A 12379-nucleotide genomic window follows, 5' to 3' on the forward strand; every position below is an offset into this window, starting at 1 on the left:
GTCCCAGGATGACCTCGGCAGTGGAGCCCTCCAGCACCAGGAACGAAACTACTTCCTTGTGAAGCCAGCCAATCTCCAACCCCAAGTCTGGGCTGCGGTGTCCGATCCGCCCACGACCGAGGGGTTTTCCCAGAATGGACTGGACGTGGAGGATGTGCGGGGTGGTTCTAGGGCGGATATTGAGCCGGTGGAGTGTGGATGAGGCGATGAAATTACCGGCTGACCCTGAATCGATCAACGCTTGAACTGGAAGAGAACGGTTTCGATAAGTGATAGTGGCAGAGGTGTATTTAACTGTGGAAATGGGTAGAGGTAACTGAACTGTACTCACAGTGGGTCGGGGTGGACGGATCGGACAGGTAGATAATAGGTGTCCCGCGGTACCGCAGTAAAGACAGAGCCCGTTGGTGATCCTGCGATCTCTCTCGGAGAGCGGGAGACGGGTGGTTCCTATTTCCATAGGTTCGGGTGCTGGAGGGCTATGAGATGTTACAGGACGAGGCGGAGGGTATGCAGGGCTGTCTAGCTGGCAGGCAGTGCGGCGTTGGTCAATTCAGATGGACCGTTGGATGATGCTTTCGATGCCAACGTTGTCATCATAAATGGCCAATTGCAGTCGTATATCGGGATTGAGCCCGTGCCGATAGGCGGTTATGAGAGCGGACTCGTTCCATCCCAAGGTGGCGGCGAGTGTCCTGAACTGCAAGGCATACGCTGAAACTGAAGAATTCCCTTGCCTTAGCCGATATAGTTGATCTTGTACGGAGATGGAGTGTGTTGACTGAGAGAAGACCTTCGATGAAATGGTTGGAAAAAGCAGAGAAAGTGTGAGTCACGGGGCCGCGATCTTTCCACAACTTCTTGCCCAGTTCAGGGCTCGACCACGGAGCAGTGAGATGAAGAAAGCCACCTTGGAACGCTCGGTGGGGAACGAGGAAGGATTCATTTCCATGAACAGCTCGCACTGCAATAGAAAGCCGCTGCAACCCCCCTCCTCGCCTGCGAAGGGCGCTGGTTGGGCCATGGGACATACAGAGGCAGACGTAAGAAGAAGTGGATGAGGTGGCTGTCGCGAGCGCCGTTGATCTGGTCCGGGGTACGGCGGGTGGTGGTGGCGAAGTCGCCGCGGAAGTAGTGCTGGGTGGTGGTTGAAGCATATTGGAGGTCTGGTCTTCTGTCACAAACCAGAAGGACACAGACGGGTGAGTATTCACAGGGTTCATTGAGACAGACAGTCAATAGTCACAGGTGGGTGAGTATAGCAGTAGCAGATGACTCAATGGCAGCGGGATAATCTGACAAGGAAACTCTTATCTTTAGCAGGTTCGGATGGAGTAGGAGAGCTGGCTGGAATGGCTGAGACTGGAGAGGAACTGGAAGCGGGAGCAGACGGGCACGGACCGGAGGATAGGCTTCGAGCAGGTAAGTGAAAGCGGGTAATACTCAGCGAGTATGGAGTCTGTAAACGTATTTGAAACGAGACCAGACAGTGACGGACTGAGAGAGTGAGTCTTTTATAATGCTGGTGCTTGGACTGGGAAGTGGATACAGGTGAGGAAGGCAGGTGAGGATGATTAGTAGTCCGGGGAACCAGAACGAGTGGGCGGAGTGATGGTGTCTGGTGCTGACGCAGATGGTTCCGTGACAACAACGTTCCCAGAACAACAACTTATAGAGAACGTTCCCTAATGGTTATTTTTAAGTTGTATTTTTTCCAACCATAAAACAACGTTCCCAGAACGTTGATGGAAGATTATTTTTGAATAACCTCAAAACAACTTTTAGAGAACGTTCTCTAATGGTTATTTTTAAGTAATTATTTTGCAACCAATAAACAACGTTCTCAGAACGTTGCTGGAAGGTTATTTTTTTGAATAACCTCAAAACAACCTAGAGAACTAGAGAAAACTTCAGAATAATGTCCCAGAGCTCATTCATGAAGTTGTGATACGGCATCAAGTTCAAGATCCGAATGGATATTGCAGTGGAACGTGGAACGTCCAACAAAATCAAAGACTTGGAGGTGAGTTATTAACATTATAACTTATTTGCCATAACACTATAGAGAAATAATTGCCCCAAAAATCTGAAATGTTTGGAATATATCACTGAACATTTATTTAACCAGCAAAAGTAGCTTATTTTTTTTTTTACTTATTTATATTTTTTCATCTCTATTTTTGGTGTTTATTTTTAAATGAGACAAATCTGTTATTATTTTAATATCCAATATGTTATTAAACGATTGCTTCGCTAATTAGTTATAGCAGGTTTAATTATTTATTAAAAAAAAAAAAATAAGCAAACATTATTGTATATATATAATGTATTATTATTATTATAATTTATTTAGATAGGGACAGATACAGATAACATAGATACACTTTGACAGTGATCTGATGCATGTATCAATGTTTTTAGCCAAAGCTAATTTACAACATTAGTCCCTAGAAGGGCTTTTTTAGTCAAATGCAATACAATACACGAGCAATACAAAACAATAAGGGCTTTTTGATAAAATGCAGTACAAGAATAAAAATACTAATAGAGAGAAAAATAATGGAATATAATATAAATGGCAAAAAAAAAAAAAAAATTACAAAAAAGGCAGAGTCGACAAGAACTAAATATGCGAACAACACTGTTTCTGAATTAACCACAATTTTTTTTTTTTTTTTTTTTTGAAGATATCTAGTGTCGGGATGCATTTCAAATGATCTGGCAGAGAATTCCACAATTTTGCCCCTTTCACTGAAACAGCAGTCTGAGCAAATGATGTTCTACAGAAAGGGATGTTACAGTTGACTTTAAAAGCAGATCTGGTTAGTCTAGTACTTTGTTGTCTTGTTATTATTTTGCAAAGTGGTAGTGAAGCAGCATCATTTAAACATTTAAAAATCAGCTTAATCAGATGCAGAGAAATAAAATTAACAAAACTTAAAATCTTGTATTTGCTTTGAATATGACAATGATGGTACCTTATTCTTTTCTTATCCAAAACTTTCAAGGCTCTGTTGTAAAGGCACTCTATAGTTTCGACAGATGACTGATGAGCTTGAGACCATGTGGTTATGCCGTAAGATATATGTGAAAGAACCATAGAGTTAAAAAAAGTAAAAGCGCAATCAAGAGTAAGACAATTTCTAATCAGCATAAAGCAGCTCAAATTGGCCCTAACGGTTTTATAGATTTTCTTAATGTGACTTTTGAAATTCAGCTGATAATCTATATTTATTCCAAGGTACTTCAGGTACTTGTTCGATAAGTTCACCAATTAATTTTTATGTTCAGAAGTTGTACTGAGGGTAGTTTTTGAATAGAGAAACAGATAGAGTTTGTTTTTTTTAATATTTAAAGTTAAATGAGATGAGGCCAGCCAAGATGATATTCTTTCCAAGATGGCATTAAGTTTGTCAGCCACAGTAGTACAGGTATCATCAGAAGCATACACAACTGCGTCATCTGCATACATCAGAAGACCTATATCTGGACATACTACATCCGGCAAGTCGTTAATATATAAACTGAAGAGTATGGGTCCCAGGACCGTGTCCTGAGGAATACCTGTAGTTAATATAATAAGCCCTATAAGCCTATTCAAACAATTTTTTTTTATTTATTTATTTTATTTTTTTGAGGGGATGGGATTGGGAATTCTGATTTGCATATATTGCCCAAATCACATTATAATCGCAATTAACACACTCAATGTGCTGGTTTATCCTTAAGGAAATCAACCAAAGAAAATATAATACGTGTAATCGCATATTTATATTAATTGTTTACTAATAAAATTAATTAATAAACTGTTCTGTCAGATGAAGTTGACGAAAATAGACTAGCCTATTTATGAAACTGTTGTTAGGTATAATTAATAATAATAAATACATTGACATTACCATAAGCCCCACGTATTGCATTCCCACTGTTTTAATTATGAGAAAAAATATGGGGACAGGGTTTTTTTGGAGTCAGAATAGAGAAAAACACTCCATCAGTAAACCCCAGTGTGTTTTTAGATTAATTAATTAATTGATGTCTCATTTAATACGAGAGTAATATTACAAAAAGGGTAGGATTAAATGTATAAATAACATTTCACAAAATAAGAAAATATTTAAAATTGGATTTTTTTTGCTCGCGTGCTAAGCCCGCGAATCTGGCCCAGGGTTGGCCTATATAAAGGGCTGTCTCAGTATCTCGTGCATTGCTCCCTTGGATCGGTATAGAAATATGCGAGTATATAAGTAACCTAAATGTAGCTAATTGTTTTAAATTAGCCTATATATATATTCACGACTGAAAATATCAATTGTAAAACCACAAATATGATAATTAACAATAGGAGACCAGCTAAGATACAATTAGACAAGGCTATTATGTGAGGGAAAGATGTGAGGAAATGAGCCAGATTGGTTTTCTCAACTTAAGTTATTTTAACCACTCAAAATAGTTCTCTCATTAAAGTGATTATCAAGGAACCGTTGAAAATTTATCAGTTCCCTTTCGAAGGGAACTCAACAATACGTCGAATGACGCAATGGGGAACGCCTCAGGCGTGACAGGTGTCTGAAATCAAATATCAACTCACAATGATCAGGTTGACCGGCGACAGCCCGTGCATCATCAGCTTGAATGATGAGCGCGTCAATCTGGATGTATAAGAAGGGCGCCTTGAAACCGTGACAACATCTTTTCGTCTTCAGGGACTGTTTGTCTGTGTGATAGTATCAACGATTAAGCGCGCAGAGACGTGGAGAAACACTTTGCGCGAGTGTGCCGACTTGTGTCCAGATATTTGACACTGGAGGATTCACACGATCTGTACGTGTTCTGCCTGAGAGAAGAGCATTCGTGGGAAGCTCTCGAGGGAGTTTTTTGCGCGAACTGACAGAGTTTTCCTTTCAGAACTCTCTGCTCTCGTCTGACCCACTTCTCGAGAGAAGTGGGCGCGGCATCTGAACCCCACGGTTCCGGTTCCCGCTCGGGCTGAGGCTCAGTGGCGGTTGAGCTCGTGGAGCTTTCAGATGGAGCTGGCAGATTATCGGGAGAGGGGCGTTAACCTCGCGGATGATCTACCAGCTGACGAGGGTGAGTTACAGATTAACATTGAACATCTAAGAAGAGAGAAAATGAGCGCTCTCTCTCTTTGGTGAATCTGTAACTGTTCTTTTCGGGCAGGGCAGGAGTTGGCTGTAATATATATATATATATATATATATATAGAAAAGGATGTCAGTTTGGTTGAGACCGAACCATTTCAGCCCTCCTGCCCAGTGTACGCTGAGCTGGTTGACATTATGGGGCGCGCCACAGACAGATTGCAGTTGCAGTGGAGGCGCGTCTGGGAGGAACCCGCTTATGGTATTTTGGATGGCTGGTTCCTCCCCACCCATAAGCCACCAGCCCGGATGAGCCTTCCATTCCTTTCTGATCTCCACGCTGGGATTGAGAGGGTATGGAAGAATCCGTTCTCCTCACGTCTCTATCTGCATCAGCGGGCTAGTTTCGCTGCTGTGGAGGGAGCCGTGGAGCACGGATATGTGTCGATGCCGCCAGTGGACGAGACGTTGGCTAACTATCTCGTCTCTGGTTGGTCCTCTTCACTAAGAGCTCTGACCCTGTCATCCAAGCTGCTCAAGACATCTTCATGCTTGAATGACAGAGCGTGCACGGCAGCAGGTCAGGCAGGTGCGGTTCTGCACGCCCTTGTGGTCCTCAGGCCTACCAGACTGATCTGCTGCGGGACTCCGGGCCACCAAGCAATCTGCTGTTCCGTCAGTGCTATGGTGGCCACGGAGAGACATCTGTGGGAGCTCCCACATACTCCCACGGGTTACAGGCCTCACCAGGCCTTCCTGGTTATGAGCTCCCACTGATTGTGGTCGCCAGGTTACAGGCCTCACCAGGCCTTCCTGGTTATGAGCTCCCACATGCTGTGGTCGCTGGGTTACAGGCTTCACCAGGCCTTCCTGGTTATGAGCTCCCACATACTGTGGTCGCCAGGTTAAAGGCCTCACCAGGCCTTCCTGGTTATGAGCTCCCATATACTGTGTTCGCCAGGTTACAAGTCTCACCAGGCCTTCCTGGTTATGAGCTCCCACATACTGTGGTCGCCAGGTTACAGGCCTCACCAGGCCTTCCTGGTTATGAGCTCCCACATACTGTGGTCGCCAGGTTACAGGCCTCACCAGGCCTTCCTGGTTATGAGCTCCCACATACTGTGGTCGCCAGGTTACAGGCCTCAATAGGCCTTCCTGGTTATGAGCTCCCACACATTGTGGTCGCTACGTTACAGGCCTCAAAGGGGGCCTTCCTGGTTATAGTTCCCACATACTGTGGTTGCCGGGTTACAGGCCTCACCAGGCCTTCCTGGTTATGAGCTCCCACTTATTGTGGTCGCCAGGTTACAGGCCTCACCAGGCCTTCCTGGTTATGAGCTCCCACTTATTGTGGTCGCCAGGTTACAGGCCTCACCAGGCCTTCCTGGTTATGAGCTCCCACATGCTGTGGTCGCTGGGTTACAGGCTTCACCAGGCCTTCCTGGTTATGAGCTCCCACATACTGTGGTCACCAGGATACGAGCTCCCACACATTGTGGTCGCCAGGTTACAGGCCTCACCAGGCCTTCCTGGTTATGAGCTCCCACATACTGTGGTCACCAGGTTACAGGCCTCACCAGGCCTTCCTGGTTATGAGCTCCCACACATTGTGGTCGCCAGGTTACAGGGCTCACCAGGCCTTCCTGGTTATGAGTTCCCACATACTGTGGTAGTCAGTTTACAGGCCTCACCAGGCCTTCCTGGTTATGAGTTCCCACATGCTGCGGTAGCCAGAATACAGCCTCACCACCTTTCCTGAGCACTTTGCTCCCACTCTGTGGTCACCAGGCTTCAGGCTTCATTGGCCTTCCTGGTTATGAGTTGTCACATGTCAGGTTGCAGGCTTCACCAGGCCTTCCTGAATGTGAAATCCCCACTTTTCGTGGTCGCTAAGTTGTAGTGGTGAGTCTTCACATGTCAGGCTGCAGGCCTCAGTGGCCTTCCTGAATGTGAGCTCCCCATGCATTGGGACTATCGGGTGTTAGGCCTTGTCAGGCCTTCCTGATTATGGGTTCCCACTTGTTGTGGCTGCCAGGTTACAGGCCTCAAGTTCGGCCTTCCTGAATTCAGAGTGAAGTACACAAACCCATACTTCACCTATTATTGTGGTAAATCACATGACGGGATATCTTGTGTACTTTCTAAAATCCATTTCGTATGGTAAGGGTCACGCGCAGTATGCTTCGGTCCCTTCTTATGTGGGTCAGACCCCGGTCTTCCCTTGGGTCCCACTTTAAGAGGCGTCCTGTCACTTAAGTAGGCTACAGGGACGCCCTTCTCTGGCTAATTTTTGGAAGAAGTAGCCTCCACTTGGTGGAGTAAGCTCCCACAGGTTGTGGTCACCAGGCTGGGTCTCACTGACCTTCCTGAGTATGAGCTCCCACCCAATGTGGTCGCCAGGTTACAGGCCTTAACAGGCCTTCCTGGTCATGAGCTCCCACACACTGTGGTCGGCAGGTTACAGGCCTTAACAGGCCTTCCTGGTTATGAGCTCCCACATATTGGGTTGCTGGGTTACAGGCCTCACCAGGCCTTCCTGAATTCAGAGTGAAGTACACAAACCCATACTTCACCTATTATTGTGGTAAGTCACCCGACGAGATGTCTTGTGCACTTTTTAAAATCCATTCCTTATGGTGAGGGTCACGCGCGGTATGCTTCGGTCCCTTCTTATGTGGCTCAGACCCCGGTCTTTCCTCGGGTCCCACGTTAAGAGTTCTTAAGAGCTAACTTCTGGAAGTAGCTCCCACTTGGTGTGGTTTTTCAGGTACACCAGGCTGGGTCTCCCTGACCTTCCTGAGTACGAGCTGCCACCGGATGTGGTCGCCAGGTTACAGGCCTTACCAGGCCTTCCTGGTCACGAGCTCCCACACACTGTGGTCGCCAGGTTACAGGCCTCACTAGGCCTTCCTGGTTATGAGCTCCCACATACTGTGGTCACCAGGTTACGAGCTCCCGCATACTGTGGTCGCCAGGTTACAGGCCTTACCAGGCCTTCCTAGCCATGAGCTCCCACACACTGTGGTCGCCAGGTTACAGGCCTCAACAGGCCTTCCTGAATTCAGAGTGAAGTACACAAACCCATACTTCACCTATTATTGTGGTAAGTCACCCGACGAGATGTCTTGTGCACTTTTTAAAATCCATTTCTTATGGTGAGGGTCACGCGCACTATGCTTCGGTCCCTTCTTATGTGGTTCAGACTCCGGTTCTTCACTTTGGGTCCCACTCTAGATGTGTCTTTGTCGCAATACATTACGACAGGCACTTCCCTTGTTCAAGCTATCTCCCACAACTGGTGGTTTTAGGTCTCATTAGACCTGTTTCGAGGTAGCCCCATATTGTGGGTCTGTCAGGTTTCTAGCCTCTGGCTTTCCTGAAGGATGAGCTTCCACATGCTGTGGTCGTTGGGTTTCAGGCCGCACAATGTACGGCCTTCCTGACATGAGCCATCATGTTTCAGAGCTCCCCACACAGGGGGTCATCAGGTCTTAGGTCTCATTGACCTTCCCGATTTTGATCCCTCTCTTACTGTACTTCCTCAGTGCTCAAAGCGAGCACTGGGTGGAAACTCGTGGATTGAGTGTACGATTCCCGTTGTTTTGAGGTTGAGTCACACTCTCCGGAGGATCCCGTCTCTGTGATCCGAAACTTGATGGTTTCTGCCAGCTTTGCGGGCCTTCAGTTTTTGGATGCCTTTCCTAGGCAATTTCCAGAGGCTCTGTCTTGGACGGACAGGCTATGGCCAGACTGTGTGTCTTAGTACAGATCACCAGGCCAGCCTGGGGGCATTTCAGGAGGAGTGTTCTCCTGAATAGTGACTGGCTGGGGGTCCCTTTGGCCCCCTAGCCACACTCCCTAGAAGGGACCCCTTCTATTTTGAAGTTGTGGTCCTAAAGCCTTTGAGCTGGCCCCGATTTACCCACGTTATTACGTTCTGGTTTTTCTTGGTTCATTAGCTTGGGCTATGACCGGTAGGGAGTGCTGTCACTGACAGCCCGATGTAACATAGGGTGAGGGGTTTCAGTGTTCCTTGGAATTACTGGTTCTGACAGTTGTCACTGCCTTTTCGGCATGCACTCCCCTCAGCATGGCGGAGTGGGTATTTCGTTCCCCATTGCGTCATTCGACGTATTGTTGAGTTCCCTTCGAAAGGGAACGTCTCAGGTTACGACTGTAACCTATGTTCCCTGAGAACAGGGAACGAGACAATACGTCTCGTTGCCATGCCTCGGGGCCTGCCTGCAACAGTCCCTTCAGACGATAGGATGTTGTCACGGTTTCAAGGCGCCCTTCTTATACATCCAGATTGACGCGCTCATCATTCAAGCTGATGATGCACGGGCTGTCGCCGGTCAACCTGATCATTGTGAGTTGATATTTGATTTCAGACACCTGTCACGCCTGAGGCGTTCCCCATTGCGTCATTCGACGTATTGTCTCGTTCCCTGTTCTCAGGGAACATAGGTTACAGTCGTAACCTGAGACGTTTTCAATACGGAAATGTCTTTTTATAGTAAATACCACATCTTACAATTTCTGCCGTTAAATACCGTTCGGAAGGGCATTTTCAAAAGTGCTGGGTACAATGACTCATTCATTCTTTTTTTTGTCTTTCGAGTAGGTCATGTTTTGAAAGACGATGTCCTGTAGCTTACTGATGTATATAAATAAAAATACAGTGTTCGAACTAAGTTTGTAGCAACATGTCAACTAACTGTCATTAGAGTATTAATAGACTGTCTGCTTAATATTTGCTAACTCTTTATTTTGCTGGTCCCCCAACAGACATACTGACTTTAAGTAACTTGGCAACAAGTCAACTTATTATTCTAACCCGAACCCCAACACCTAACCATAACCCAACAGTTAACAGACCCACTCTTCTAATACTCTAATGAGAGTTAGTTAACATGTAGTTGAAAAGTTACTTGTAATTAGTAAAATGTTAAAAGAGGACTGTCAAAATGTAACCATTAATCGTAATAAATACTCCTACTCTAAACTTATCTCAGAAATGACACATTACAAAACTATGTGGACCCCCTTTCAATACTTTTGGTTATGTAATGTATTCTCCTTGTACTTAGCATTACAAAATATTTTATGAAAGCAAATATTCTGAATTTAGAATGAACTCAAAATCCAGAAGGCAAAGGTACACAAGGCAATGGAAATGTGCCCGGAAGTCACTAACTGAAAGGATTATTGGAGAACAATCCAAATGCCTTCCGGTAACATCTCCACATGGTGAAGATCAGGTCAATGTGGATGAAATAAATGACAAGGACATCTGGGGTGCTTTTAAATGTGCAGAGACAGGAGTCAGTGAAGAAAAATGCAGTTTAGGACATGATAATGATGATAATGGGGTCAGTGAAGAAAACTGCAGTTCAGAACATGAGAATGATGATAATGGGGTCAGTGAAGAAAACTGCAGTTCAGAACATGAGAATGAGGATCATGTCTTCAGTGAGGACAACTGCACTTCAGGGTCAGAAGATGCAAATCAAATGCCTCCAGCCTCACTTACAACATTTTTGCAGAGTTGGGCTACAAAACACCTTAATTAAACACAATGCCATTGATGACCTTCTGAAGGGACTTAGAAAAAATGGACATCCAGAGCTGCCTTTAACGGCAAGAACCTTGCTGCAAACTCCGAGACACATTGAAACAGTGATGAAGTCAGTGATGGAGTGTGTTCATTTCAACTTGAAAAAAAGCCTTAGCGAGCAGTTACAGCACTACCCAAGGGATGTAACTGACGAAATAACAACACTAGAGTTATCATTCAATATAAATGGACTTCCTTTTTTCAAAAGCAACAAAGCAAATCTATGGCCCATCCTCTGTGCCATTCACCTGACACCTATCAGGGTCTTTCCGGTGACACTGACACTTGGTCCTTCCAAACCAAAAGATTTGGATTTTGTTGAGGAAGCCATTAAAGACATTCAGGATCTCCTGGACAATGGTTTGGAAGGAATACAAATTCAAATTAGATGTATTGTGTGTGACGCACCTGCGAGAGCAATGGTCAAAAAGATAAAACAGTACTCAGGATATTATGGGTGCGATAAATGCACTCAGAAAGGCATGTGGGTTTCTCGAAGAGTAACATATCCAAAGGCAGACAACCTCACGCTACGCACAAATGAGACATACCGTGCTGAAATTGCAAAACAGCAGAAAGATGATGCCATTTCAGCATTCTTGAGGCTCCCTTTGGACATGGTCAACCAATTTCCAATAGACTACATGCACCAAGCATGCCTGGGGGTCACAAAAAAAATGATCACTGAGTGGATAAGAGGAAACCGGAATGTGCGAATGTCAGCTGGACAAGTCAATGAAGTGACCCAACGGCTGCTGACACTCAGAAAAGACATTCCCAGTTGTTTTGCTAGAAAACCAAGGGGTCTGGAAGACATAGACAGGTGGAAGGCAACAGAACTGCGTCAGTTTGCCGTGTACACTGGCAAGATTGTACTAAAAGGGATTATGGCCGACCAGCTGTACGATCATTTTATGACATTCAGTGTTGCCTTGGGTCTTCTTCTTTCACCAAATTTGGCAGTGGACCACAACGGCTACAGCAGTCAGCTGATGAAATACTTCGTGGAAAAAACTAAAGAACTGTATGGTGATCATTTAATGGTATACAACATACATTCCATGATACATCTATCAGCAGAGGCCATCAATTTTGGTTGTCTTGACGCTTGCAGTGCTTTCCCATTTGAAAACTTTCTGGGAAAGCTTAAACGACTCGTAAGGTCAGGAAAGAAGCCGCTTATTCAAGTGGCCAAACGTTTGATGGAGATGTCAAATTTTCCACAGACTCAATCCATGGTCACCACAAAGTTCAAAACGACAAGACCAAACAATGCTTTCATTCTCGAGGAGGGGAAGTGTTGTGTGGCCATTGAAGAGAGGGAAGAATGTTATTGTGCAAGGTTTTTGAGAGATCTCAATCACTTTTCAAAGACTCATGTGACTCACGGATGATTGGTTGTTTCAAAGTGCAGTCAAGACAATCCAAAATGACACTAATCCCAGAACAGCAGCTAACAAAAACTGCCATAATGATTGAAGAAAACCTGGAAATATTTTTTTTGGGCCATACTGCATACACTTTAACTCTCTTCCCCATCCCACCACACCTCACCCCAACCCACCCCACCCCACCCCACCCTACCCCACCTCACCCCACCCTACCCCACCCCACCCTAACCCACCTCAGCCCACAACCGACGGACTACGTTTCCTCTTGA

The 12379-nt window shown here is 45.4% G+C and overlaps 1 pseudogene; it reads left to right on the top strand.

Annotated features, from left to right (window-relative positions):
- Positions 1-1271: 1271 nt before the first annotated feature.
- On the top strand, positions 1272-12379 carry LOC148977201 (uncharacterized; annotated as a pseudogene).

Source organism: Pimephales promelas, chromosome 11 (genome assembly GCF_988280905.1).
Source record: "Pimephales promelas chromosome 11, fPimPro1.hap1.1, whole genome shotgun sequence".
Lineage (NCBI taxonomy): Eukaryota > Metazoa > Chordata > Actinopteri > Cypriniformes > Leuciscidae > Pimephales > Pimephales promelas.